The sequence below is a fragment of the Mirounga angustirostris genome, unplaced genomic scaffold, assembly GCF_029215605.1.
Source record: "Mirounga angustirostris isolate CCGP_5_RB_7025 unplaced genomic scaffold, mMirAng1.0.hap1 SCAF_5, whole genome shotgun sequence".
Taxonomy (NCBI): domain Eukaryota; kingdom Metazoa; phylum Chordata; class Mammalia; order Carnivora; family Phocidae; genus Mirounga; species Mirounga angustirostris.
Genome location: NW_026991713.1, coordinates 172,537,978 through 172,545,400, shown reverse-complemented (window position 1 = coordinate 172,545,400; position 7,423 = coordinate 172,537,978).

Below are 7,423 nucleotides of genomic sequence, written 5' to 3'. Positions count from 1 at the left end.
TGAGCCGGGGTCCCGTTGGACCTGGATGCCTACAGGAGGCAGGGCAGCTTCTGTGTGGCACCAGCAGGTGCACCCCAGACTACAGGGCTGCCTGCTCCATGGGGGAATCTCTCTGGGTGGCTTTGGTGCCAGCTTGCCGACCAGACGGGAAGTGCCTCCGAGTGGAGCCAGATGGCAGCACAGGGCTTTGAAACAAAACAGGTTACTTACTTTGACCCCCTACTCCCCTATAAGATTCAAAATTATTTTTCTACTTGGACCTTAGTTAATACACAATATTACATGGATTTCAGGTGTACAACAGCAATCCAACACTTACAGATATTATGAAATAGTTACCCTCTGTCACCATACGAAGTTATTATGATATATTGACTATATTCCCTACGCTGTACTTTTTTTTTTTTTTAAGATTTTTATTTATTTATTTGACACAGAGAGAGAGACAGCAAGAGAAGGAACACAAGCAGGGGGAGTGGGAGAGGGAGAAGCAGGCTTCCCGCTGAGCCGGGAGCCCGATGTGGGGCTCGATCCCAGGACCCTGGGATCATGACCTGAGCCGAAGGCAGACGCTTAACGACTGAGCCACCCAGGCGCCCCTATGCTGTACTTTTCATCCCCGTGACTTATTTATTTTATAGCTGGAAGTCTGTGGCTCTTAATCCCCTTCCCCTCCGTTGCCCACCCCCATACCCACTCCCTTCCAGCAACCACCAGTTGAGCTCTCTCTCTCTCTCTCCCCATAAGACTCTGATTAAATTGACACGGTCTTCTGGTTACAACCAATGCCTTAGCTTTCATAATGCCTTAATTTTAAAAATCCTAGAATTAATTTTTGGCTCTCCTTAGCATGAAAAGCTTTCCCTCAAAGCCTTTAATTCTGCAGCCCCCTATTTTTCCAATCAAAGGAAACTCTACGGGACTTTCATGGTCTTAATTAATGACTCTCTAATCAGAGTTCCACTCTGCCTGCTTTATCTCTCCTTCCTAGCCCCCCCCCCATCCCCACGGCCCCGCCCTGGTTTCTCAATGAAGGGCTTATCTAGAACTTGTTTTGACTTCAAACAGACACTTCATAATAGTAAATGGCAATATGGTTTTATCGAGTGGAACAACCTTTTCATTCTCTTTCTTCTGGGTCTTAGTATCAAAGCCACCCTTAGGGAATGTGGCTTTCTTTCCTGTCTGGTTTTCAGCAAAACATGCTTTCCCAGCAGCCTGGGGAAGGTGTTTTGGATTATGCGCAACAAAGACTTCCAGGGGAAATCTTTCTAAGGTGACGGCGAGCTGATATTCCCGAGGCTCTCTGGAGGCTTTTAGTTTGAGGATTGTACCTCACAATCCTTGTTTCAGGAGTTTGGATAGAGATGTGAGGGGGGCAGGCACCAGTCCCTCTTGGAATGAATGGCGAGTTCCTTCTTTGGTCTGGTCATCCACAGGACACACCTGCCGTTTCCATCTGTGGCTCTCTTTTTCTTTGTCACACACAAAGAAATAAAGAACACACAGCAAACAGTTGTTGCCCAGGGCCCAGAACTTGCATGAATGTCCTCCAGAGGCCAGCCCTGGGAGGGCAGCTTGGCCCCCAGCTCTCTTCTTCCTGGGGGCGTGGGAGAAGTCAGCAAATGATTCACTGATTTGCTGAGATATTCAGCTTATATTGGCTAAACCTTGCCTGAGTGTGAGCCTGTTAGGCCCAGGGATAGAGAGATGAGCGGGAAATGACATTTGGTTTTGGTGCAGTGTGTTGGAGGGGAGATGGCCAATGTGTTAAGAAGTAAGCATGGCCAGGGAAGATGGGTGTGGGCATAGAAAGTTGTGGAAAGGTCTCTGGAAGCACCGAATGGGCATCAGTCCTAGTTGGAGAGATTGGTAAAGTGTTGGAGCCTAGAGGAGGCTCACGGGGGAGGTGAGGAGACAGACCGAGGGTGGGAGCGTGTCTTAGTCCATTCGAGCTGCTGTAACAGAACATCACAGACTGGGGGTCTTATAAACAACAGACATTTATTTTCCACAGTTCTGGAGGCTGGGAAGTCCCAGACCGAGGTGCCGGCAGATTCGGGGTCTGGTGAGAGCCTGCTTCCTGGTTCATAGAGGTCTGTTTCCTCACGTGGCAAAAGGGGTAAGGGGAGCTCTCTGGGGTCTTTCTTATAAGAGCACTAATCCCCATACAGGAGGCTCCACCTTCTTGACCTAATCACCACCCAAAGGACCCGTCTTCTAATACCACTGCCTTGGGGTGAGGATTCCAGCATGTGAATTTGTGGGGGACAGAAACATTCAGTCTGTAGCAAAGGGCATTCAAGACAGAGGGGAGGGGTCTGTAAAGATCTCAGCCTGTGGAGGGAATGCGAGTGTCGCTCTGGGGCTGGAGCACGGGGAAGGGGTGTGTGGAACTGGGGAAGGACAGGCAGGGAATGGACGAAAGTGTCATCCAGAATAGACCAGATGTGGAGACCCCATCAGATACAGGGCAGGGGGACTGCATTTCAGAGGGCTGGGAAGTGTGTGCATGGTGGAGGAGATCCAGGGGTGGGGGTTGGCCCACAGGGTTGTAGAGGGGCAAGTGGGGGTTGATAGTCCCTCCTGGGCTCTGCGGGCTGAGCCTGGGTGGGGGTGTGTCCATCCAGAAACTAGGGGGCACCTGTCCCTAATTCACGCAAGCGTGGACAAGCAGTGACCCCAGAGAGTGGAGTGCAGCTTTGAACCTGCCTTGTTTGAGGGCTGTGGGAAGGTGAGGATGCAGATGTCTGGGGGGTGGCTCATGTCCTCCCCGAGGACTGGGCGTTCAGAGCAACGGGACCCTGTCAATGGTCACCCGGGTCCAGGGCTTGCCCTCTGTCATGCCAGACTTTTGCACGCACCTTCTCTTTGTTCCCCCATCTGCAATCCCCACTCCCACTCAGCCCTCTGACTTTGGACCTCCTTCTATGAAGAACTTGGCTCCCTACTGTCACCACTAGCCCTGAGCCTGGTCCCCCAATCCCACAAACAACTCTTCCTCATGGGTTTCCCCGTGAGCCCCGGCTTCCAAGGTGGCCTGGAGGTGAGGATGAAATCCTAGAGTCGGGGTGGGGGAATGGGGGAGAAAGGTGTTGGGGGATGGGCCACAGAGCAAGGTAAAACCCTCACTCACCTGGACAACTGCCTTTGTGGGCGGGGGGGGGGCGGCTTCTTTCTGGCTCTCGAGAGGTTCGTGCGTGCACACGTGTGTGGTACCCGGTGTGCGCACAGGTGTGTGGAGCTGGGCAGACACCTTCTGCTGCATCCCAGCCCCTCCACCCCGAGCCCTTCAGCACTGCACATAATTCTGCCCTTGCCCCTCACCCTGCTCCGGCTCCCCCTGCCCTCCCTGCCTCTCCCGAGCTTACATGGATTTTCCCGCCACCAGACCCCCCAGCCTCCTCTGAGCTGCTGACTTTGGATCACATGGCATCAGGGACCATGTTTCTTCATTTGCATCCTTCCCACAAGGGTCCCATAAATGCATCTGAGGGTGAAACTGGTGTCTAACCTGGCTGGCCACATCCAGGGCCTAAGCACAGAGCCTCACCTGTGTCTCTGGGCTCATCATGTGTCAGGATCTGCTCAGTGAGAGCGACAGACCCAGCTGGTCAAGTGAAAGAGAGGGACGTGACCGAGATCCTGCAAAGAGGCCGATGGACAGGCACCAGAAGGTGCAGTCTTGCCTGTCGGAGATAATTTTCTAACCACCTCTGCAGGGCCAAGGGCCCCTTTGCACGAAGCCATACCCCCTCATCTCTCTTTGCCCAGAAGTGGTGTGGTCCCTTCTGCTCAAGCCTACTGGCCAGAGCTAGTCACATGGCCCTGCCCGGCTGCAGGGGTGCTGGTGAGGGAGGACAGCAGATCCAGACGTTGGTGAGCACTAGTACATCCCCCAGATTTACTCAGGCCCATTTGGGGGAAATTCCTCCATCCATTAGATGCCCTGAATCAGTCTCCACTTACTCACCTGACTCACAAAGTTCTTCCTCATGTTCAACTGACCTTGCCCATCCATTGGCCTCCAATTCCTCCTTGAGGCTCAAAGAACACGTTTAATTCTGTTTCCCCGCATGGCTTGGGAGATCTGGATCACTTCCTGCTGGTCTTCCTTCCTCCAAGTCCAGCATCCCTCCGGAGGCCACTCTTACCCGCCCTGGGCAAAGCTCCCCATCACAGACCCTCAACTTGGGCACTTGTGGGAGGCACATCATGATGCGGAATCATCGTGTCTGAACACCCCACCATCTTCATACCTGGGCCAGGGTAATGCTGGTATGACCAGCACTCTCCTGGGTGTTGCCTCTTTCTCATTTTATAATTTCAGTCCCCTGCAATGGACTGTACGTTTGTGTCCCCCCAACCCCAATTCATTCGGTGAGATCCTCACCCCTAGTGCCATCGTATTAGGAGGTGGGGCCTTTGGGAGGTGCTTGTCTCACGAGGGTGGAGCCCTCCCCGCACAGGGCTAGTGTCCTCATAAAAAGAGGCCCCAGCGGGCTCCTTGTCGCCTCTGCCATGTGAGGACACAGCAGGGAAGATGGCCATGCATGAACCAGGGAGCGTCTCTCCCCTGACACCAAGTCTATCAGCACCTTGATCTTGGACTTCCAGCTCCCAGAACGGTAAGAAATAAATTTCTGTTGTTTATAAGCCCCCTAGTCTATGGTATTCTGTTATAGCAGCGGATGGAGCCCACCAAGGCATCCCCTTTCTATATCACAGAGCCATCTCGGTAAGCTCTTTGGGAAGCACTGTTTGAGCTGTGGCTACATTAGGGAGCAAACTGATCACCACATGAGTTGAGTTTTCGGTGTTGGCGACTGGGCAGACTCCTTATTTTTGGTGTTTTTTAGGTTTTATTTTCGACCCTTTTTTTTGGTTTGTTCTCCTTTCAAACCTCTGTTTGGGATCATGGGCTCTTGTGATAGGCATCCAATTTGCTGTCTTCTGAACATCTATTTCTTTGGGGAAACGGGTAGGCTTACACCTGCAGGTCTGCTGGGCAAAGAAGTGACCCCTTTTATAGAGCCTGGCTGGATGCCTGGGGAGGGGGATGTACGGGGAAAGAAAAATTCAGGGTTCAAAGCTTCCAGAATAACTATGTTTTGCTCACGTTCTGGCCTGGCCACGGACAGAAACCTTGGCCAGAACAAAGAAGCCCTTCTACTGTGACCATCCCGCTACCTTGAGTCAACACAGCCCATTTCTGTGCTGCCCTGGGATCCGGAACAGCTGGGATTATGGGCTGCCTGAGAAATCAGTGTGAAAGCCTACATTGCCTCCCTAAACTTCTTGTGTGTGGGGGGTGGGGCTGCAGAATCCATGTCCAATAGGGCACTCGGGGGGAGGGGGAGATTTCTGTTTTAGATTAACAGGAGGACTTATCATGCCAGAAGGTCAATATTTACCTTGGCTTCAGCTTGATGAGTATTTACTTCTCTGCTCAGTGGCTCATTCTGCTGACTCCGGCAGAACAGAAGATCTGCTTTTTGTCTGCGGAAAAGGATGCCGACTGATATTTTCTTATCAGAAAGGCCCGGTAACAGAGTTGCGGAGGATCCCCCTAGTCAAGTGTGTATGCGTGTGTGTGTGTTGGGGGGGGGAGTCTCCTTCCACCAAGAAATCTGATCCTTCTTTGTGTATTTGGGGGGTGCCACAGGCACGGCTGTGGAATATCGAGACTAGTGCTTGGTGACACGCAGACAAGGCCAGCCAATCAATTCTATGCTTGAGGACCACTCAGTTCTAACGGTACTGCCTGGTCCTTTATTTTGGGGGTGCTCACACCTTCCCACTGTTACCACCCACCACAAGTATGTTTTATCTAAAAAAATAACACAAACTGCCCATTCTACACAATAACGTCCCCATATTTGTTTTATTTTGAAAATTTTTATTTATTTTTATTTTTTATTTTTTTTTTAAGCAGGCTCCTTGCCCAACGTGGGGCTTGAACTCACAACCCTGAGATCAAGAGTCGGATGCCTTACCGACTGAGCCATCCAGGTGCCCCTCCCCTATGTGTTCTAAAATAAAGTTTTGTTTTATTTTATTTATTTATTTATTTTTTTAAAAGATTTTATTTATTTATTTGAGAGAGAGAATGAGATAGAGAGAGCATGAGAGTGGGGAGGGTCAGAGGGAGAAGCAGACTCCCTGCCGAGCAGGAAGCCCGATGCGGGACTCGATCCAGGGACTCCAAGATCATGACCTGAGCCGAAGGCACTCGCTTAACCAACTAAGCCACCCAGGCGCCCCTAAAGTTTTGTTTTAAATTGTTGACCACAGAACAAGACATAATGGGTTTATCCCGGGGTTCCAAGAATCATCTGAGAAAGCTCTGCACACTCTGGGATATGAGCCTCCTGATCAGCCCTACCCTGGGGGTTTGAGAAGCGTGGTGTTCTTCAGTTTTATCCCTCACCAAAGCCTTGCAAATTATCATAATTAACATTTATTGAGCATTATAAGGTGTTACCCGCAGCATCCAGGCACTTCATGTGAATAATTCATTAAATTCTTTTAGCAAACCCATGCATTAGGTGCTGTTACTATTATTGATTTTACATATGAGGATGCTCAGAGAGGTTAGGTAACTTGTCCAAGGTCACACAGCTGGTACTTGTTGGAGCTGGACTCTACTCACTGGTGTCGGGGGGCGGGGAGTTTAGAGTGTGATGCCGCGAACCCTTCTCCATTCTTCTTGGCTCCCAGGGCCCTGCTGCTGGGGAGGGGATGCAGCAGCTGAAAATCTTGCCTTCAGGAGTGACAGCTTAATAAGTTTGGGTATATCCACAGCTGCTTTGGAGAGAGGAGTGGAGGATGAAGGGAAAAGTGAGTTACTGAAGACCAGAACTGGAAAGATCTTCAGAGACAAGCCAATCCACTTTTCACTTTACAGATAAAGGCGCTTGGGGTCGGAGGGGACCAGAGAGGGGAGTCTACTCCAGGTCATCAGCAAGTTAGTGGGGGAGCCAGCGGGGGACCCTGGAGCTTCTGGGTCTGGCTGGGGTGGGAGACATCATATTTCTTTTCTTGATTGTATGCATCTTTGTCTTTTTATCTCTTACCACCTAAATGGAACTTCTTGTGCGCAGAGCATGTGTCCAAACTGCTGCTTGCCTTTTGCCACTTTAAAGCCTTCCTAAAGAATAGCGCAAGCGCCCTGGAGGGGACAACCATGTTACCTGTTTCTCTATTAGCCTTCACTGCATACAGCACGGCATGGGACACAAGAAGTTGACTGCTTCGCGGTCATGGGGCCGGAATGAACTTTCTTGTCCTGGATATGAAGGGAAGGACCAACCTCAGACAACTGCCCCAGTCCTGGTCCTTTATGCTGCTGGGATGAATTAATTCTTTTCCTACAGCTTTTCATCCTAAAAGAATCCTGCAGAATACGGAGTAGTGGTATCCT